Source organism: Elephantulus edwardii, unplaced genomic scaffold (assembly GCF_000299155.1).
Source record: "Elephantulus edwardii isolate Elephantulus edwardi_28Jun2011 unplaced genomic scaffold, EleEdw1.0 scaffold00010, whole genome shotgun sequence".
NCBI lineage: Eukaryota > Metazoa > Chordata > Mammalia > Macroscelidea > Macroscelididae > Elephantulus > Elephantulus edwardii.
In genome coordinates this window covers 7,265,692-7,289,821 of record NW_006399760.1, presented here as the reverse complement: position 1 = coordinate 7,289,821, position 24,130 = coordinate 7,265,692, and positions in this window count along the sequence as shown.

Here is a 24,130-nt window from a genome sequence, read left to right as displayed (position 1 = left end):
GTGCCTAGTTTTACAAGATTACAAATATTCTGAATCTTTATCTGCTTTGGAGCCATAAAGACAGTACACACACACACACCCCTTTATATCATCTCCTTTACTTATGAAGCGTAAGGAAACACATATTTTATTAAAACACATTGCTGTGTATCTGTGGTGATAATAAATATGCCATCAACAGTAAAATAAAATTTAGACTAGCATTCTTTTAGGTAGATATTTTCTGCTTATTGTCTTTTTCAAAGTTAATAAAATCCATTGATTCAGTATTTATAACTGAGATAAGAAGAAACATTTGTTTTACCATGGACTGCTAGGAGAACAAACAGGTTTGTCGGGAGAGGATGAAGCCAGAAAGCTTCTTGGAGTCAAGGATTCTGAAGCTTCGTCTGGCATACTTTGGGCATGTTGCAAGGAGGGACTGGTCTTTGGAGAGGGACATCATGTTTCAGAAAGTGGAGGGACAGCACAGGAGAGGAAGACCCTCGATGAGATGGATCGATTCTGTGAGTGGGGTGGTGGGAATGCGTGTGTTTGAGACGGCGAGGTTGGCACAGGATAGAACGGAGTTTAGGGCTCCTGTCCATAGTGTCTCTATGAGTCGCAAGCGACTCGATGGCATATAACAACAACAACATGCACTTATTTGAATTTCTATACATGTCAGAGGCAATGAGATTGGCACAGGATAGAGCACAGTTTAGGGCTGTTGTACATAGGGTTGCTATGAGTCACAAACGACTCGATGGCACATAACAACAACAACATACGTACATATTAAGTAATCATCACTTTCTTGGGGGGGGGAGAATCAACAGCTAAACAGTAGTTTATACGAGAAAATATTTTGCTGTTTTGTCTAAAAATGCCAGCAATATGAGTTCCATTTATGAAAAAGTGGGAATGCAGTCAGTTCTGATGATGGATAATGTTGATTCAATGTCTGTATTATTTATATATATTGTTTTTACTGCTGATCTATTTCCTTTTTACTAAGTATGTTGTAATTGTTTTCCGTCAAGTTGGCACCAACCCATAGTCGATCCTCCAACAGGTTTTCAGAGACAGTAAATCACACAGGAGATTGTCCAACCTGTTCTCTGTGGAGCAGATGGCAGATTCGTACCACAAACCTTTGTACTTGCTGGGCAGTTTGAGATCAATAGTCGGCCAGAGCTTCCTCCCCAAGTATGGGAGGTCTGACTTCTTCTCCCCACTAATTTTAAGATAAAATATAAAGACCAAAAATTGAGCCATCCCATGTGAATTCATTTTGATTCAAAAGAAAGTAATACTAACCCCCTAGAAGCCTCTTACACTCTTTTCCAAACAGTATCCTTTCACCAGTGGCAATCATTACTCCAAAATTCTAAGTTAGCAAAGTTTTGCCTATTTCTGTGCTCCACAAAAAGTAAAGTAGTTTTGGTAAATGTCTTCAAAGTCTGCTCCTACCTGGTATATGCTGAATAGAACAACTCTTCAGGGATTCAAGGCCTTTCCCAAGCAGATCTCTAGACATATATTTCTATGTGCTATGGGAGGGTTTGTATAGCCAATCTTTGGGTAGTAATACATCAAATATCCATTTATATCACTCGGGGACTACATAAATAATTTGTAATTTCTGTAATGTTTCTATGAACATGTTTGTTCTAGAAGCTCTACTATTTTAAATTGTGTATTTATGTCATGCATTTTTATCTTTTTTTTAATTCTCTGAAGTAGAAGACTGCCCCAAGGGCACAGAATGGTTCAAGAAGTAATTGGGCTGAGAATGTCTCTCTGAAAGGGCCAGAAGGAGTGAGAATGACACAGCCCCTCTACACCCCAGAGCAGAAAACAGATAAAAAGCAATATATGATGCCTTCAGAGCTACATTAGGAGCAAGTGGTTGATTTATTCATCATTGACTCACAGTTGTGGTACTGAGAATGGAGTTTATTAGAGAAATAAGTCATAGAGTGGGAGAGGCAAAGAATATCTCACAATACAAGTCAAGGTTTAGTAAAAGTCATGAGGGTGCAACAATGAATGAATGGAATCCCAAAATCTCTGTAGATGTTCATTGAAATGAAAAATAAACAATCTAAATTTAAAAAAAAAAAGTCATGGTTCAGCTCAGCGATACAAATTCACGAAGCCTCTGGTATCCTCAGATATTTACAAGTTTTGCCATAATGAAGTTATAATCAGCTTCTTTTTCAAGCAACGGTAAGATCAGCAAAACCTTTAACTGTGGCCAACACAGATGCAAGAAGCCTCAGGTCACAGTTTATCCATAACAATGCCATAGACTCTCTGCTATCATCACTAGGGGCTCACCACTGAGGTCAGACTGTCACATGGTCTTGCTCTAGTCTCTCTTAAATCTTGCTACCTCAAGTCTTGCCTTCATTGTGGGAATCACTATTTCTTTTATCATAGTCCCACAGCTGTTGATTTGCAAGATTACGCTTATTTACACCATGTATCTCCACTTAAGGTATTTGGAGACCAGAGAGGGCAAACTATAATGGCTAAAAAAAACCTAACTTTTAGACTAACACCACAAAGGCCAATTATCCAAGTAGTATTAATTTTACTTTTATTGTTTATCTTTCCAATATCTTAGTTATTTACTATTCCTCTACCCTCTGGCCTTTATCATTGACCTCATTTTGCTTTCCTACTTATTTTCATGGATGTACCTAATCATTTCATGACCAAACCGTAGTTTACCAATTACTTGTATACACTTTATTTTTCTTTTTCTTAGTAGGATTTCATTTAGATATCATTTTTTATTGTCCCATCTTCAAACTTGTAAATTTCATGAAGGCAAAGAGTTCATTTCATGTTGCCAGAGAATACTGCTTCACATCAGGTAAATATTCACCAAATATAATAGCTTGGGCTTAGTGATAAGGGGTTGGACTGCCAACCCAAAGGTCCACAGTTCATATCCACCAGCTGCTCTATGAGAGAAAAATAGGCAATCTCCTCTGTGATTTAGAGCCTCTTAAAATATGTAGGAAGGTCAGCTATTAGTTTCAACTTAGTGGGACATTATAACAGTAACAAACAAAGTAGATAAATAATTCTTGCTATGGTTGACAATAATTTCTGTGTTCACCCAAGACATGACTATAAGGAACAAGAACAACAGGGAAACGAGCAAGTCTAACATAACTCTAAAAAAGGGAAACTTTCCTCATCAATAACATCCACAGTATAAAACGAATAACTGCAAGGTCTTACACAGGCTCCTTACACTCCTATACCTACTTCTACTAATCACTGAGTCTGATGTTTATTGAAAATTGACTCATAGACTTGATTTTACTAAAAATTGTGGGTTTATCAGGAAAATACATTGGGATGTCATGGAGGGAAAAGATACCACAAAGTGACAGTCCAAGTTTAGATCAGCAGTCCCAAATCAGATTAACTACAAGATAAAATTCCTCAATTATTTCAGGTAGCTTTTCAGTCAAAGGTAAGCTCAGCAACATAAATGCAAACCTCTGATTTCCTCAATTGTCTAACAAGTTTTGTCTCATAGCAGTCACAAGTCAGCTCTTCTGTTATCCAGCAAACAGAACATTTAATTGTGCCTCCATCTCTTGGTCTCCACCAGGCTTTGCCTTGCCAGTCTCTCCACAGTTGATTTAGCTCTTTTTCATGGTATCTACTCCTGTTGATGATGTTAAAGATGCTGATCAATGGGTGATCATGTATCTTCAGTTAGTGTAGATGGTGGTCATGAGCCCAGATGAATATAATAGCAATTAACACCACTAAAGCAATGGATATAACAGAGATTTTTGAAGTTCTAGCACTACAACATATTTCAAAAGCCCTAACACTGAAGTTTTTCAGATATTAAAATCATTATTTTCCTTGATGATACTTAAATACTTGTTCCTATACTGGTTAAGCTTTGATAATTTGTGTTAGTAAGTATGCTATTTATCGAGAGATGACTTAAAAGAAAATTAGATGTTTTGAAATACATTCAGTGAGAAAGGGGACAGCCTATGGTTAGATATGGATCTCAGAATGAGAAGCCCAGAATCCAGTAAGAATTTAACAATGGCTTGTTATGTTGCCAGAGAAGTTACCTTGCCTTCCTATAATGGGTTTACCCTCGATCTATAATATAGATTCTGCTTTTTCCAGTTCCAACTTAACAGAAAGTAGTGTTTTAAGAATTAATTAAGATGTGTCAGTAAGATTCTTTTATTTTAATTTAAGAAGTATAATTGAGGTAGTTAAATATGATTTGTACATCACTGTAATTAGCAACCTTTTCTCATCTCTTACTAGCTAGTTTAAATTGTCAATATGGAAGCATAGCAAGTATTGCTGGCTTACCAAGAGCAGAGGTGTTGAACTATCCAGCCTGGGTACAGGCTAGGAGAGCAGGCTAAAATTGAAAAGTGATAAACCTAACCTAAGTTAGAGTGTTCTTATTGGCAATTTGTGCTAATAAATCTAAACAATTTTAAAGATAAAATATGATTTCTTAGAAAGGGGGCAATAAGTTAAGCTTAAAAAATACTTGCAATGAGTATAGTTTTAATAATGCAAAGATGAGATCAAATGAGCTTCATTTTATTTAGTATTCAGTAAAAACTTGTATCTTACTATTTGCATTTTTCTTTTTCCACTTATCTTTGACTGCCAAAGTAACAAGTCTGTTATGGAGTAAGGGTAAGTAAGGGTAACCAGGCTGCTCCTTAGAGACAAGGGTAATGAAACTTCATTTCATGTTGGACATGTTGCCAGGAGTGGCCAAATATTGTGGGGAAGTTGGAGATCAGAGAGGAAGAGGAAGATTTCAAGCAAAATGAACTGATAGTGATTAAGGAACAATGGACTCAATAATATAAGAGATGGTCAGGATGACAGAGAATAGATAAAGGTTCAAATCTGTTCTTTAGAGGGTCAGTATGAGTTGTAGTTGACTTTATGGCACCTAAACAACAGCAATAACATAATTTTATTTCACCAGGTGACCAGATGTCCCTCAAATAAAAATTTGATTATCTAAACAATATAAAAATAATCTATTTTAGACAACCCTGGAGAGGCTTAAACCAGACTGCTCCTTGAAGGCAAGGATTCTGAGGCTTCGTCTGACAAACTTTGGACATGTTGTAAGGAGGGACTGGTCCTTGGAGAGGGACATCATGCTTGGGAGGGTGGAAGGAGAGCACAGGAGGGGAAGACTCTCTATGAGGTGGATTGATTCAGTGACTGGGGTAATCAGAGTGGGTGTGTCAGAGGCAGTGTGATTGGTACAAGATAGAGCAAAGTTTAGTGCTGTTGTACATAGGGTCACTTTGAATCGCAAGCAACTCGACAACACGTAACAACAACAACGACAACATTTTAGACAACAGATATACCACTTACTAGAATATCTAAAGTTCAATGCCATCCATTATTTTAAATATTCACAATTTCAGACTCGTTGCTTTTTTTACATAATGGTCATATTTTTAGTTTCAAAATTTATGGGGAGAAACCTTCTCAATCACTGTGACTCATTAATATCTTAGGTGAGTGCTAAATTTAAGTATATGTCTCTAAACATGGAGAATAGTGCATCTCCTTTCTGGCTTATAAACTTGTCAATAATAGTTGAAAATATATGGTGAAAAATATATGGTGAATCAATCAATATCACATGTCCTAAGTTATTTCCTCTTTTTATTGGAAATCCCAAAACACTTGATTGTGCTTATGTGAAACTGGGACCAAAAGGCAGTCATCAGAACTGAGCAAGGAAATACAGCATGGTTCAAAATTGGGAAGGGTATGAGTCAAGGATGTGTCCTATCTTTTCAACTTACATGTGTAATAGATTATCTGAGCAGATGAATCTATCTATGAGGAAAAGTGTGGCATCAGGATTGGAGGTAGATTTATCAACAATCTGCGTTATGCAGATGACACAACCCTGCTTGCTGAAACTGAGTAGGACCTGAAGCTCTTGCTGCAGAAGGTCAATCCTTCAATATGGATTGAAGCTCAACATCAAGAAAACAAAGATTCTCACCACTGGGCCAATTGGCAGCATCATAATGGGTGGTAAAGAGATTGAGATTGACAGCTTTAGTTTGCTTGGCTCTGCTATAAACACTCTTGGTACCAGCAGCCAGTAAATGAAAAGATGAATTGCATTGGGAAAGTTTGCTGTCAGAGACCTCTCCAAGGTGCTGAAAAGAAATGATGTCAGTATGGAGACTAAGGTCTGCTTGATACATAATGTCTTTGCCATTACTTGCTATGCTTCAGAGTGCTGACCTACTAACTAGAGATGATAGAAGGAGAGTTGATGCCTTTGAGCTTTGATGCTGGAGAAGAGTACTAAATATACCATGGACTGCTAGGAAAACAAACAAGTTTGTCCTGGAGCTTCGTCTGACATATTTTTGACATGTTTTAAGGAAGGACTGGTCCTTAGAGAGGGACATCAGGCTTGGGAGGGAGGAGGGACAGCGCAGGAGGGGAAGACCCTCTATGAGATGGTTTGATTACGTCACTGGGGTAATGGAGATAGGCGTGTCAAAGACAGTGAAACTGGCAAAGGATAGAGCAGGATTTAGGGCTATTGTACATAGGGCTGCTATGAGTCGCAAGCGATTCAGTGGCACATAACAACAACAACATTGCCAATAGCTGTTTCTTGAGATAACTACACTTTTAAGATGCTTAAATCATTTGACTTTGTTTGATCTGGTCCTAAAATGTGTCATATGTAAAAGTATGATTTTTTGATGTGTATAAAGAAAATAAGTTGACTAAATTGACATTAAAGAACAAATAATGGCAGAAAATCGGTAAAAAGATCAGTAGAAATTATTACCCTTAGCATTAAAAGTTCTCTGAGGAAAAATTGCTCATATTTTACATACTGTATCTTAAAATCAATCATCCTTCAAGTGACACTCTTACTTGTATGCTTGCATCTTTGATACTCTAATTCTACAGTAAAACCTAATTCTCTTTTTCTTATACTAATATTGTCACTCACTCCAGTTACTCATTAATTGCTGTCCAGTGAGAAGCAATTCACTAGTTGACTCTTCAACCTGTAAATCATACAGAGAAGATCATCTTTCTGCCTAGAAGCAGCTAAGAGATTTGAACCACAAGAGAGATGACATTTCTAGGTTAGCAGAACAATTTCCTATGGACTATGTCACTATCAAAAACACTAAACTGAAAAAAAAGAAAAAGAAAACAAAGCCTAACATACAAAAAGTACATGTATGCAAATTTCTGTCCTTTGTAATCTTGGGGTCTTTTATTTGTTCTCCTATCCTTGTTCATGGATAGGATTGCTGATTGAGTTAGCTGTTATTTTCTTTTAGAATTGTGCTGTTTTATTGAAAGAGCCTATTATGCCTCCTTCCATGGCAATTAATTTTTTTAAAAAAAATTGCTTAGTATATATATATATATTGTATAAACCAGTTAAATACAATTATTTCAGTGACATTTATGGACTAAATGGATGAATATAGCCTAGAGAATATGTTTCAAAGATAATTGCACTAAATACTTTGTTCATTCTTAATTGCCATAGCACCTTTCCTGTCTACATTCTAAGACAAATAGACCTCTCCACAGAGCAAGAGAAGACTGACAAAATTAAGTCTCTGCAATAGAGTAACTCCTTCTCTTTTTCGAGATGCTTTAGAGAAAAGATAGTTAAGTTTCTGGATAGGTCAGGCTCCCAGAGAGAAACACATGAAATGCTCAGATTTGGATGGTTTGAGAGCATTTTTTATATATAGTGATTATTGACAAAAGTGTAGGTGAAAAAGAAAGAAACAGGAGAAAGCACAGTTCATAGCACTGATAAGCCAGAAAAATGACTATAAATACAGGGCAGGGAGTCATTCCTGAAACCAGGGGAGACTTGGCAGTTGGGAGCTGTACCTTGGCATCTGAAGGTACAACCAGGCCACCACAGCCTACAATTTCATGACACAGTGAAAGTAATAATTGATACATATCAGTTTCATATTAAAGCTTCCTTTTATTCTCATTTAAGCTTTAAGACCGTATTTGTCCTGTACTTTTGAAATTTTAAAGCCATTATCAGTTACTTTTCATTCTTAAATGAGTAGTAAATGAATTAGTTACCTTAATGAAGTATTCCTTTGAACTGTTATTTTTCATTTTGATAACATTCCTTTCCTGTATTTTAGAGCCAGCATAGTGGGTATTAATCTTCATTAAAATAATGAGTAAATTACAAATAAACCATAATATTTTCATATTTTCAGTTGACTGTGTTGTTGTTGTTGTTAAGTGCCGTCGAGTCGCAGGCGACTCATAGCGACCCTATGAAGGAGAGTCCTCAACACTTGGGTGCCTTTCATCCTCTCTCCAGGTTCATAGGGTTTCCGGAGGCAAGCTATTATGGAAGTGGATGCCACTCCTCCTTCCAAGCTTGTTTTAATCGTGGAGCTCCACCCCACTCTCTGTCCGCATTGGGTAGCCAGCCATTAACGCGTTTGACACATCAGTTCAGTTGACTAGACATATAATAAACATTACATAGCAATAATTTGAATTTAAATATTAAGAATAACACTTTAGATAATGGCATAATGATTGTGAATGAATGCTTTTGCACAACATAATTTTTAAATCAAGGGGAAGGTGTAGTTTTGGAAAATAATTATTGATATTTCAAAAGTAAAGATTTATTTTGAAAGTATTAATTTACACACAGTTCTTAAAAGGCATCCTTGGAGACAAGGATGGTAAAGCTTTGTCTTATATATTTTGGGCAAGTTATTAGGAGAAGCTAGTCCTTGGAAAAGGACATAATATTTGGAAACATGGAGGGTCTGCAAAAGAGAAGATCCTGAACAAGGTGCATTAACACAATGACTGTAACAGTGGGCTCAACTAATCATGAGAGCCTAAGAATGGCACAAGATAGGAAAAAGTTCAGAGCTGCTGTTCACAAGGTCACTATGAGTTAGCTACTCAATAGTACCTAATAACAATAAAGTCTTAGTTATTGCTGTTTTAACTGAGGTACTACAAACAGATGGCTTTAAAAATGGTAAGTTTATTTTCTCATAGTTTAGGAAACTTGAAATTCAAATTCCAAGTACACATTCTAGGATGTGGATCTCATCTCCTTCCAACATCTTTGAGGCCAATATTCCTCCGAGATCTCAGTAAGTCTTGGCATCAATCTTACGCTAATATAGGAATTCTTCACCACAGAGGCCTTGGCTCCAAAGCCTCTCCTGTCTATCTTTTTATTCGTTAGCTACCCCATTGTTGAAACTAAGATTTCAGTTCATCTCCTTGTGATTCATTCTCTTTTTTACTGACCCACTTCTTTACCAAGCATCAATTCCTTCACCAGGGACAGATCCTTCACCGCTAAAGTACATGTAACTAATTCTTGCCATCTTCCTTTTTAATGAACCTTCTAGCTGTACTTTTTGCAAGGCAGATTTGATCACAAATATACATCATGAAAACATTCTGGCTCTTGAGGCAGCAGACTGTATGTCACACAAATTGCCCCGTGTAATTCCAGGGAACGTGTTCATCAGCTCAAGTCTTATCACAGAACAATCTCAGTTGTACTTTGTACCTCTCAGTGCAGCAAGGCATTTGACTGCAGTCAGTACAATATCACACAGACAGGGGGTAGAGATTTCACTTAAAATGCAGGGAGTTGTCAATAAAAACTCAGGAGGTGGCCAGATACCTACAGTGTGTCAGGGCAAAGCTGAAGTATTCTTGGAAATGAAATCCATGTCTGAGGCACTAGGTCGTGTTTTGATATTATTCTCAATTTTTATTATCAAGGTGGAGCTTTTCTGTTCTGTGTGTGTGTGTGTGTGTGTGTGTGTGTGTGTGTGTGTGTGCACATGTGATTGTGTGTGCACTTGTGATTTTTCTAAAACCAAACAAACAAAAAGAAAATAAAGAGTTGAAAATGAGAACGAAAATAGGCTTAGTAAAGCTTTGATTTGCAAAGCAGATTATTTGCCTCTATTTTGCATAAGTACTGAGACAAGTCCAATTTATACCTGTAATGGAGCATTGTGATTGGAAAGATTTCAAAAGCTACCTCTCACCTGAATCCCAGAACACACTGTGTTTACAAAGAGTGCTGTGTGTTCTGGTTTCATTTATAAACTTGGCAATTTCTTCTAACAGAGAAGTAGGCAGAGGCAGGTGTATGATTCCGATTGCCTGGTTGTTGTTTTTGTTATGATTCTGATTACCTGGAGTTTATTTACCTTTCTGTTCAGTGTAATAAAAGATATTTACCACAGCATGTGCCACATGAGAAGGTCCTTTTAATTTCTTAGAAATTCTTTTATGGGGGGGTGCGGAGCAAATGGACTTTGGGAACTAAAACTTCATTAAAATTGTGATTTAAGTAGCAAGATTCATTGGTGAACAAGCAATCTCAATTAAAGTCAGATGAGAGCTTTTCTATTAGCTTGTCTCTTTAAATTTTGAAGAAATTGTGTCTCTCCACCACCATCCACACAACATTAGGATTAAGTAATTTCAGTTTCAGCTTGGCATCATTATTTTTGAAAAGATGATTCTTTTTGAGTAATTCATTCAATTCTTATAAATCATGGGCATATATTTCAATGATAGGGAATAATTTGGCTAACATATTTCTATGTACAAGGCAGTGTCTGGATAATAATAATACAGTCAGTTGGACTGTGGGCCTCAACCATTATTTGAATAGACTGCACTAAGGTAATAAATTATTTTCATTTCAGAATGACAGGGTTGCATGTCTTCCATGCTGTGCCTCACCTGGTGGTTGTTATCACAAACCCCTTAATTCTGAAGCAAATTATGGCAAATGGAAAGGGCTTTGTAGTGGTGACATTCAGGTAACATCTCCTGATAATAAGATGTAGCACTTGCTGCCACAACAAATGTACTTCCTGCTGGTATTTCTTATGTGATGTTGCCTGCAGTTTTGCTCATTGCCCTTCAATGCAGGAGACTTTCTTATATGGTCTGACAGATGGACACACATAATCTATCCTGTGAAATACCTTTTAATATGAAGAGTACATCCTTTATCATATTTAAACTTTGATGGGCTTCATTCTCGTTTTCTTGCATTCGTTATAACTCATCTTCCAGAGTTAGCAATGTGTCAAGTCCATCATTGACTTTTAATCAACTTACAACAACATTAATTCCTACCCCAAAAGTCAAAGACCTCACTTCTATGAGTTTAAGCCACTTTTAAAGACCAAAGAAATATTCTTTCTGTTTTCACCTCTCATAGGATCCTGAGAAACTCTAGGCATTCTTCCAAAGGATGAGTCCGTGTCTGAGCCCTGGTTCCAGTATGTCCCCATGATCTTTGAGGGAGGCACAGAAAAGGGCCAGAGGCAATTGTGGGTACAGAAAGCATATCAAGGCTGTGTTTGAGTCAGACAAAAGTGACAGTTTGATCAGCAACTCTCAAAAGGGAAAGAGTCTGACTTGTGTCATATGGAAATGACAGGGAGAAATCAAATAGATGGTGCTAGAAGCTTAACCTTAAATATCAGTATGGACTGTGTATTTATCTTGTGCTAATCTAAGATTGGGTTGACTTGTAGATATTTGGACTCAATGGGATGCACTTGATTAAAAAACAATCCATATAAGTGCAACTTGTCAATATGCTCATGACCAGACTATCATTTATGTGTGTGTATATGTGGAAGGAATCCTACAGGAATAAGCACACGTGTGTGCACATACACACACACACACACACACACACACACATATCACTCTACTGATTACATAGAGTTGACATAGGAAGGATCAAGTTGAACTTGCAAGGTTGTATACTGCTGTTCAGACTTTTATGCTGTTCAGACTAATACTCAGCTTCAGAAAAATATTCAGCTCACACATTTTCCTGACTGTCTCATCTGGTGAAAAAAAATAGATATTGCTGAGTCTGTGCTGCTTGATGAGGTGATGGCAGACTCAAGTAACATCTTCCATGCTGATTGCTCTGTAAGTAATCAATTGACAAGTTGAGGCATCTGAACAAGTGAGTGCTAGAATTAGCTACCTATTTATTTAGTCTCCTTCTGCTTTAAGTCTTTTTTGTTGCTATTACATTATAGTTGTTCTTTTTCTTGAATGACCTTTTTCAATTGGATGAGATGTTTCTGTTTGATTAGATACCTACTCATAGCGAATAATTTGGACTTTCACTGTCCTAAAATCAGAGGACTAAGATTCTATTTTAAGAGCTATCCTCTCTCTAAATTTTTATGATTATTTGATTCCAGAATAGGTTGTACGTGACCTATAAACATTCAATTTGTAGGCCGACTTTGAGAAGTCCAGCTGTGAAGCAGTATATTTGGGAAGACTTGTTTCTTAGAGTTTCACTGACTTGGGGAGGTTGGTAATAACAGAATATCACTGGGCTCATAAGTTGAAAAAGGGATTCAAAAGTCTAGCTCTATTCACGACGCATCAAAGTGGGGAAGAGTCCATTCCAAGATTTGGAATGCATTTTTACACATAAAAAGTATTTAAGGTCAACCTTTTTAAAACTTATCCAGAAATGTAGAGTTTAATTATTAATCTTTTTATTAATAATTACTTATTTCTTAATTATTTCTTAATTCAATTTACTTTTAAGTTAATACTGTTGTTGTTGTTGTTGCTATGTGTCCTTGAGTCACTTACAACTCATAGTGACCCTATGTACAAGATCCCTAAACCCTGCTCTACCCTGTGCCAACCTGATGGTCCTTGACACACCTACTCCCATTACCTCAATAACTGGATCAGTCCATCTCATCGAGAGTCTTCCTCTCCTGTGCTGTCCCTCCATCCTCCCAAGCATGATCTGTCTTCCCAAGGACAGGCCCCTCCTTGTAACATGTCCAAAGTATGGTAGATGAAGCTACAGAATTCTCTCCTCAAAAGAGCAGCCTGGTATGACCTTCACCAGGAAGAACCTGTTTGTTCTCTTAGCAGTCCATGGTACATTCAACACTCTTCTCCAGCACCACAGCTCAAAGGCATAAATTCTCTTTCTATCATCCCTAGTCATTATCCAGCTCTCTGATTCATAGAAAGCAATTGTGAAGACCATGGCCTAGATCAGGTGCACCTTAGTCTCCAGACTGACATCATTTCTCTTCAGTATTCTGGAAAGGTCCCTGACAGCTGACTTTCCCAGTGTAATTCCTCTTTTGGTTTCCTGACTGCTTGTACCAAGAGTGTTGATTGTGGAGCCAAACAAACTAAAACTGTTAACAACTTCAGTCTCCTCATAACCCATAATAATGCTGCCAATTGGTCCAGTGGTAATTATCTTTGTTTTCTTGATTTTGAGCTTCAATCCATATTGAAGGCTGCAATCTTTGACCTTCTGCAGCAAGTGCTTCAAGTCCTCCTCAGTTTTAGCAAACACAGTGTGTTATCTGCATAACCCAGGTTGTTGATGAATCTTCCTCCAATCTTGATGCCACATTCCTCCTGATAGAGCCCAGCCTCCCGGATGATGTGTTCTGCATGTAGATTTAAAAGGTATAGAGACAGAATACATCCCTGATCTACACCCTTCCCAATTTTGAAGCATGCAGTATTTCCTTGCTCTGTTCTGATGATTACCTTCTGGTTCAAGTATAGGTTTCGCATAAAAACAATCAAATATTCTGGGATTCCCATTCTTCTCAGAGTCAGCCACAGTTTGTTTTTGTTCCACACAGTCAAATGCCTTTGCATAGTCAGTGAAACACAGAGTGAGTTTTCTCTGGTACTCTCTGTTTTCAACCAAGATCCTTCTAACATTCGTTATAATATCCTTAGTGCCATGACTTCTTCTAAACCCAGCCTGAACAGTTCTAGGCAGTTCTCTGTTAAAGTGCTGTTCCAGTCGTTTTTGGACCATCTTTATCAGAATCTTGCTTGCATGTGATATTAGTGATGTCAGTTGATAATTTCTCAGGGGTCACCTGTCTTTGGAATGGGATTTCTTCCAGTCAGTTGGCCAGGTGATTATCCTCCAGATTACTTCGAACAACTTGGTGAGCACATCCAGGACAGCATCTGTTTGCTGAAATATGTCAATTGGTATACCATCAATTCTTGGGGCCTTGTTTTTTGTCAATTATTTCAGAGCAGCTTGAAATTTTTCCTTCATCGCCACAGGCTCTTGCTCATGCATTGTTTCATGAAATTCTTCTGTATTCACCAATTCTTTTTGGTACAATGACTCTGTATACTCCTTCCATCTTCTTTTAATGCTTCTTAGATCATTTAATATTCTGCCCAAAGCATCCTTAAGTATTAACACTTTTGGCTTGAATTTGTTTTTCAATTCTTTCAGAAATGCTGAATGAGTTTGATTCCTTTGGGTTTCTTACTCCAGCTCTTTGCACATTTCATTATAATATTTTGCTTTGTCTTCTTAACCTAATATTCAGTCATATTATAGTTGTTAAGAATACCAAAAGTGAAAAAAACCTGCTAGTCAATTCATGTACCAGTATTTCTGTTTGCATTTTTGAGAGTGTTAGTGATATAGATTATATCAAGATATTCTTGGGCTTTTTGTGTTCTATCCACATGAAATAATTTAAAAATATATTGTAATAATGAGGGTTTGAAAGTATTTAGAAATATGAGAAGATGGGAGAAGTGATTCCTTATCTGGCATTTTCATATAGAAAGACCTCTATGAATATAGATGACCGAAGAAGTGATGCCTTTAAACTCTGGTGCTGGAGAAGAATCCTGAATATCCCATGTGCTGTCAAAAGAAGAAACAGATATGTCTTAGAAAGGAAGTGTCCAGAATGCTCTTTGGAGGCAACGATGATAAAACTTTGTCTCACATACCTCGGGCATGCTGCTAGGAGAGGTGGTTCATTGGAGAAGGACATTATGTTTGGGAAGGTGGGGTGATGACGAAAGAGGAAGCTCCACAGTCAAGTGCCTTTACACTGTAGCTAGGGCAATGGGCGCAAGTGTGTTGGAGATTGTGAGAATGACACAGGATAGGACAGTGTTCAGATCAGTTGTTTATAAGGCTACTATGAATCATGCTACACTCAGAGGCATCTAACAACAACAATAACTAGTGGCATGGTAGATTACCTGTTGCACTGCAAACCCAAAGGTCAAAAGTTCAAATGTACCAATTTCTGTATAGAATGCAGTGTCTTCCCATGATTTATAGCTTGGAAAATCAATGAAGGTTAGCTTTAAGTATGAATCAACTAAATGGCAATATATATGGTTTGTGGGTTTACATGTGTTATAGGCATATCAGAGGTATAGTAAGATTTCACATAAAAAGCCATTCATAGCCACTTTTTTTAAACTTTTGTGGTAGGGTTATAGTGTCAGTTTTCTCATTTTCATTTAAAGTGAACATATTTGTTTCTATTGTATAAGAACTGTGCTATGATAAGGGTGCTTTGATGACATAAATAGCTAAGTATTTGACTGCTAGCTGGAAGATTGTTAGCTCAGATCTTCCTAGAGGCACTTGAGAAGACAAGACCTGATGATCTACAGTAAAGGGCCACAACCTGGAACAGCCAGTGGAAAAGTAGTTCTACTCACCAGGAAACAGACTCAAGTTCATGGCAATGAGACAAAGAATGTGCTAAAACTGAAATAATTCTAAGCTTAACTGCCTCAGAAAACCCACCAGAGGGTCAGTCTCAATGGAAATAAACAACAGCAAACATAGCCAATATGTTGTTGTTGTTGTTATGTGCCGTCGAGTCGCCTGCGACTTATAGCGACCCTATGTACAACAGCCCTAAACTCCGCTCTGTCCTGTGCCAATTGCACTGTCTCCGACACTCCCATCCCAATTATCGCAGTCACTGAATCAGTCCCCCTCATAGAGGGCCTTCCTCTCCTACGCGGTCCCTCCACCCTCCCAAGCATGAAGTCCCTCTCTAAGGACCGGTCTCTCCTCAAAACATGTCCAAAGTATGTTAGATGGAGCCTCAGAATCCTGGCCTCCAAGGAGCCACCCAGTTTAACCCTTTCCAGGACGAATCTGTTTGTTTTCCTAGCAGTCTATGGTTTTCTCAATACTCTTCTCCAGCACCACAGCTCAAAGACATCAATTCTCTTTCTATCCTCCCTGGTCATTGTCCAACTCTCTGATGCATAACAAGTGATTGTGAAGGCCATGGCCTGTATCAGACGCACCTTAGTCTCCAGAGAGACACCATTGCTCTTCAGTACTTTGAAGAGGTCCCTCACAGCAGACTTACCCATGGCAATGCACCTTTTGATTACCTGGCTGCTGGTGCCAAGACTGTTGACTATGGAGCCAAGCAAACTAAAGCTGTGTACAATCTCAATCTCTTCACCATCCATCCTAATGCTGCCAATTGGTCCAGTGGTGAGAATCTTTGTCTTCTTGACATTGAGCCTCAATCCATATTGTAGGCTGCAGTTCTTGACGCTCTGCAGCAGGCGCTTCAGGTCCTCTTCAGTTTCAGCAAGCAGGGTTGTGTCATCCGCATAACGCAGATTGTTGAAAAATCATCCACCAATCTTGACCCCACATTTCTCCTCATAGAGCCCAGCTTCTCGGATAATCTGTTCTGCATATAGGTTGAAAAGGTTTGGAGATAGGATACATCCCTGGCGTACGCCCTTCCCAATTTTGAACCATGCAGTGTTCCCTTGCTCTGTTCTGATGACTGCCTCCTGGTCCAAGTATAAGTTTTGCATTAGAACGATCAAGTGTTCTGGGATTCCCATTCTTCTCAGAGTCAACCATAGCATGTTATGATCTACACAGTCAAATGCCTTTGCATAGTCAATGAAACACAGACAGACATTCCTCTGATATTCCCTGCTTTCAGCCAAGATCCGTCTAACATCAGCTACAATATCTCTAGTACCACGACCCCTTGTGAACCCAGCCTGTACTGTTGATGTGCTGTTCCAGTCATTTTTGGATGATCTTCAGTAAAATCTTGCTTGCATGTGAAATCAGTGAGATTGTTCTGTAGTTTCCACATTCTGTTGAAATAGCCCATATACAAGTATATAATCATTATAAATGTCTCTTTTGTATTTCTTGAATCAATTCATGTACCTCTAGCTGGAGATATTTGCTTCTTTGTATCTGAAATGTAGTCATTCATGAGAAAGGAGTTTTACCACCTTTCTCCCTTAGAGCAGAGCCCTAGTGGACTAGAACCTTTCATTCACTGCACAATTCCTTAGCACTAAGCCACCAGGTGCTACTTAAAATGCACTTCTCTCTCGTAGACTCATGCCCTAGTAAGTGCTCTTAAGGACTGCCAACTTACTTTCAAGTAAATAGAAACATACAAGGAGGAGGGTAAAGAGAAGTTTAGAGGAGAGGGAAAGACAATGAAAAGTGAAAAATAATTGAAGGAAGGTGAAGTACAGAAAGAAAAGACAGGAAAGAAGTGGAGGAAAAAAAGAAAACAAAGAAACAAACTAAAATTCCATAATGTGACAGTTATTTTCAGATATAAATATTTAGGGAAGAATTTTAATAATATTTTAAGAAATGCCAACATGAGTCTTAATAAACATCTTCTATTATATTGCTTCTGTGAATGTGGCCATTTGGCTAGGTCATCTAGTTGTTATTAATATAGACGCATTATTATTCTGAGTCACAAAGATGATTAGTACAAAGCATCATTAAGATTTTCCAAGTGGTCTAATTATATCTACTGACAGGTGGGCAGAGAATCCTAAATGCCACTCCTTGAACACAATTTCTTGAGAAGAAAGTCTCATGAAACCCAAATAAACAAAAAGTAATAACTTTTTTCAACTGTATTAAAAAGATTGCCAATTTTCTTTAAATTCTGGCCTGGTGAGTCATTGTTTATTTTCATTGCTGTTTTTTAATTCAGCCTAAGCAAACAGAGATTTCCAAATAGACTTTAGATGGCTGCATTAATTTTGAAACCACACATATGAAAACTAGAGCTATTAAAGGATCAAACATCTCAAAAGATATTTATCCAATGGGAAAACCTACAAGCAAATTTGCTAACATGTGTCTTGGCTTTTAATACTTTATCCTCTCTATTAAAAACTAAACAACGAGAAGAATACCACAACAAAACAGCTAAAAAAAAAGCTTTCTTATCATAGACATTTTCTGCATATCACAACTTTAAAAAAAATACAGATCATCAAACTCAACCCCCTATTCATAGAGTTAATTCCAACTCAAAGTGGCAGTGACCCTAGAGGACAGAGCAGAACCCCCCACCAGGCCCCCTTGTTTCCAAAGCTCTGAATCTTGATAGAAACCAAATATTAGTTCTCTTAGAGTAGTTGGCTAATAGGGTCAAACTGTCAAACTTTTGACAGAGCATTTAACTATCACACTAAAAGAACTCCCTGCATATTTTACTATGCTCAAAATACCATTTTCTTAATACATATCTTATCTCTCCACACTAAATGCACTAGAGCTGGAAAAAGGACTTTTTCATATATCAACTTAGATTCTCTTATAAGAAGTACAGCTAAATGTTCTTTAAACTTCTCCAACCAGGTAAAAAGGAAAGCCACAGACTTGGAAAGAATATCTGTTAATGCCATGTCTGATAAGGGACTTATATCTAGAATTTATAGAATACTTGAGCACCACAAGAAAATAAAGTTAAACAAACAATTCACAAAATGGGTACAGGATATGAACAGACACTTCACCAAAGAAGATAGAGAACAAAAACACATGAAGAAATGTTCAAAATCCCTACCTCTAAGAGAGATGCAAATAAGAACAATTATGAGATATGATAATCTTACCCCAGTAAGAATAGCAATATTCAACAGAGCAGCAAACAACAAATGCTGGTGAGGTTGCGGAGAAACTGGAACACATATTCACAGTTGGTAAGAGTTTAAAATGGTGCAACCACTCTGGAAGGTGATAAGGTGCTTTCTCAAAAAGTTGGAAATAGAAATACCATTTGACCCAGCAATTATACGACTGGGAATATACCCTAAAGAAGCCAGAAATGCCACCCAAGCAGATAAATGCACACCCATCTTAACTGCTGCATTGTTTACAGTAGCGAAGAGATGGAAACAACCCAAGTGCCCATCAACAAACAAATGGATTGAGAAGCTCTGGTATATTCACACAATGGATTACTATGCAACATTGAAAAACAGGGAACTCATGAACTATTATACAGAATGAGTAACCATGGAGGATATTATGCTAATTGAAATATCTCAGTCAAAAAATGACAAATATTGCATAATGCCACTGTTATAAAAGAGGATTGACATCAGAGTTCGGGAGAAGCTAAAAAAAGAGGGGATAAAAATTTACACGACTTTAAAACATATGAGAGAGAGAACTGCTTAAAAGGAATATATGATTAGGTATTATGTGCATGACAAGTGTCCAGAATAAGAGCTGCATAGTAAAGTGGACTTGGGGGTGGTGGGGAATGTACAACAATGAAAGTTGTTGGTTTTGGGTTTTTTTTCGAATTAAAAGCAAACTGGGAGAGAGGGGAGGGCAGGGAGGAAAATGTGCAACAGTGAATTAAAAAAAAAAAAGAAGAAGCAAGAATGGCAGACTTTCACATACTCTTAGCATAGTCTCAGAAGAAGCCCATTCTTGGCAAAGAGCCTCCTTATGCTTGGAAAAGTAGAGGGTCAGTGACAGAATCTCAGCTCAACAGATAAGTACAGTGACTGCAACTGTACATTGATGAGCAGCAGAGATTATAATAATGGTATAGGATTAAGCATGATTTCATTCTGTTTTATTTAGGGTTGCTGTGGGTTAGAGTCGATTAGATGTTATCTAACAACAAATGTGCTTTTATAACCAATCAGGTTAACTCAGCTCTTTGATTTTTTAAAATAAAACATTGTTATTATGTGCTGTCGAGTTGACTTTGACTCAAAGACCTTTGATTATGAGCTGCCCTATCCTGAGCCAAACTTTCTATTTCTGACACACCTGACCCTGTTGCCATAGTCACTGTGTCAATACATCTCATCGAGGGTCTTTATGTCTGGTGCTGACCCTCTTCCTTTTCAAGTATGTTGTCCTTTTCCAAGGATTGACCCTTCTGACAACATGTTCAAAGTATGTGAGTTTCAAAATTTTTGCTTCCAAGGAACAACCTGTTTTCAACCCCTCCAGGAAAGACCTATTTGTTCTCTTTTCAGTCTGTGGTAAGTTCGATCTTCTTCTCTAACTAACAACACATCTCAGAGGTATCAGCTCTTCTTCTGTCATCATTAGTCACTGTCCAGCTGCCAGGCACTCAGCCAGCAATTGAGAAGACCATTGCTTGGATCAGGCACACATTAATCTTAACTTAGTCTTTGATATTGTTGTTCTTATGTTTTATATTTCATAAAAGGTATTAGACAATGATATCCTACTGAACCAATTTACAACATCTTGAGAAATGGAAAAAAAATATTATAGTTGTCAACTACTCAATATTTCTTGAATCCACGTAGACAATAAGAATGAGGTTTGCAGAGTGCAGTACACTCGGGGTGGGGGTGGAGGTGTTTTAGGGGGATTGTGTACCAATGAAAGAGTTTTTCTTTTGCTTTTCAAGGAGAAGAGAGAACGGGGAGTGGGGGTGGCGTGGGTGGGGAGAAAAGTGCAACAATGAATGAATGGAAATCCAAAATCTCTGTAAATGTTCATTGAAATTAATAAAATAACATTAAAAAAACCCACAAAAACAAATCTATGTTGGAAAAAGTCCACCCAGAGTGCTCTTTAAAAGCAAAAATTGTGAGAGCTCAACTTAAATACTTTGGGCACAGACACCAGGGTTATATTTAACATTTGCCCCATGTGCTTTTGTGATTCAATAGACATCTTTCTCCCCCACCCCCTTGGTAATCTACAGGGCTCTGAGATCAAACCCAGACTGTGCTGTGAGAGGAGAAAGGTGGATTGACACAATAATTAGAAAAGTGTCCTTGAACATTCCAGTAATTGTGAAAATAGCACAGGATCTGGCAAGGTTTGAATCTTATCTTTATTAGTTAGAGTCTATTCAGCTCCTAACAAGCCACTCTTACCACCAGGGATCCTTACATGAATAAGTGGAGAACAGTAATTTGATTTTTGGACAATATTTGACATGTTTGTTCTAGAAATTGTTGTTGTAGTTATGCACTGTTGAACAGCCTGTGTTTCATAGTTCTGAACCAGTCTCACTGACTCTGACATATTTATCTCCATTACCATAGTTCTTGTGTCAATCCATCTCATCCAGGGTTGTCTTCTCCTGTGCTCTCCCTTCACTTTTCTGAGTATGGTGTTCTTCTCCAAGAACTGGTCCCTCCTGGCCGCATGACCAAAGTATTTGAGATGGAGCTTCAAAATCCTTTTCTAAGGAGAAACTTGATTTCGCCCTTTCCAATACAGACCTTTTTGTTCTCTAGACAGTCCATACTATGTTCAATACTCTTCTCTAGAACAGTAACTCAAAGGCATCAATTATTTTTCTGTTATCCTTAGTCAATTGTTGTTGTTGTTGTTAATGTTATGTGCCATTGAGTCGCTTGCGACTCATAGAGACCCTATGCACAACAGCCCTAAACTCTGCTCTGTCCTATGCCAATCGTACCGTCTCCAACACACCCATCCTGATTACCCCAGTCACTGAATCAATCCACCTCATAGAGGGCCTCCCTCTCCTGCCCTGTCCCTCCCTCCACCCTACCAAGCATGATGTCCCTCTCCAAGGACTGGTCCTTCCTTACAACATGTCCAAAATATGTTAGACGGAGCCTCAGAATCCTTGCCTCCAAGGAGCCGTCCAGTTTAACCTTTTCCTTGGTCAATTAGGGGGGGAAAAAGTATCCTTTTCTCCTTGACATGGGCCTCTAATTCAGGGTATTTTCTTAGGCAAACAAATTTCTAGAGTGTTTGCAATAACTTAGCTGACCTTAAGTAGTTCATTCATCTTTAAATTCTTTCTCCACGTTTTCCAACTCATAGCCATCCAATACTTCTTATTTTCTACACCTACTGGGTGGAAAATTAAAAAGTAACAAATTTCTTCATGTGAATACATCATCCAGTTGCTTGTTATAAAATTTAGAAAGTTAGATCTCAAGAATGGCATTTTTTGCCTTGAGATTCAAATAAATCTAGTCATTATTCCTTTCAAACTGCTGCCCAGACCCTGACCTTTTAACCGGATCTCAAATTAGATATTTGGAAAAAAGGAGGTAAAAGATTATTCACTAGATTGTAGTGAAAACTCAAAGCCATTCTCTGTAATAATTTATAGGAAATTGTTTTCGTTGACAAATAACTCACTACTAGGGCTCATGGAAAATTTGTTATGATATTATAGGGAAGAATTCCTATCAATTTTCTAAAGTTCCAATTAAAGATACTAAAAATATAAAGATTGGATGCAATCTGATACTAGCATCATCAATATAATATTTATCTTAGTTGTCAATGTATATATTTTACATCCATAAATTAAAGTTGTTTCTGTTATGTGTTGTCCAACCAGAACTGACTCTTAGCTGACCAGTTCAGTGGGCTTTCAGATCCTACAAACTGGATGGGAGAAGATTACTCATGGTTTGGGGTATTGTTTTGTTTGTTTGGATGATTTTTGGTGTTTTTGAAGCATCTGCTCCATTCAAATCACCAGCCTTTGGGTTACAACTCCTTACCCAGTAGGCCATATAAAGATTGAATCTCTGTGCACTGATGTCTTCTTTATATAGTCATAATGAAGAATCACCATTAGTCGGCAGTTTTTTGTTCCTTGTAATAAACTACAAAGTGAAAATAACTTATTATACGAAACAGCCTAGTACAATGTTATAAAATTGGTTAATAAGAAAAGATTTCTTTTTTGTTTTTCAGAAATAATACACACATGTCATTTAATTCAGGATGTATTTATTGAGTTTGTATCATGTTAGCATGTCAGCATGTGAGTCGCTTATGAAGTGTTCAAAATATAGTTTGAGTAATACAAACAAGGCTACTGATGCCACAGGGGCTTAAGGATCATGAGTAATTTTGTCAGGATAAGCATTTAAAGCAGTGCTATGAATGCAATGTATGATAAGCAGGTAGACTAAAGATGGTGTTATAAATGCTAAGGAAATGTGTCAAAGGAAATGACATCTAAAGTTAAACAGTGGTTTGGAGGTAGGAAGACTGGCTGAAGAGAGTTAATTGGGGATTTGAAAGACTTAACAGTAATATTCTCATTAGCGCCAGCCTGTGCAAGTATCAGAAGGGCAAAAGATAGCGTGGAATATTCACAGTACATTGAAGTGGCAAATGCTGTTTTACTTGGTGTTGAAGATGTGCCTCTAACTTAAGTTTCCACATAAGGCTAATGAATCGAAACAGTTTTTACTATAAACACAAGCAGAACTGTAGCTAAATGGTAAATTATTTGGGATCTGATTTACACCTCTCTTCATTTTCAAGAATGAGCACGATGCTTAGTTTATTGTACTACTAACTAGGCATTGTTTATATTTTCATTTTGGGCTAAGATATTTTAATTTTTCTGTATCTTTTAAAACCATCAGAGAAATCGCAAGCGACTCGATGGCACATAACAACATGGAAATAATTATGTAAAGTATGATGGTCATTATGCTGATACCTGAAGATAGTAAATGTGATCTGTATTCTCAACTAACATAATTTACATCCTAAATGGTTTATACTAAATCACAACCATAAGTTAGAGGTTAGAATCCATTAATTGTAGACATGGTGACATGCTTATGTGAGGAGTATTGATTCCAAATTACAAGATAGAGGAGAATTTCCCTATGCAGAAAAGAAAGCGGTAATCTTATTAGAATCATATTGCCACATCTTTAACCCAAAAAACAATTGTAGCTTTTGATAGTTTTCCATGAGAAGCCTAACCAGAAAGGAATATGTCTCTATAACAGGGGAGATAATAGACATTTTTGGACAAGACTCTTTAATAAAATCTTTTGGCTATAGACAAACTCAAAGTTTAACATTTCCCATTCTTCTCAGAGTCAGCCACAGTTTGTTATGATCTACACAGTCAAATGCCTTTGCATAGTCAATGAAACACAGATAGACATCCCTCTG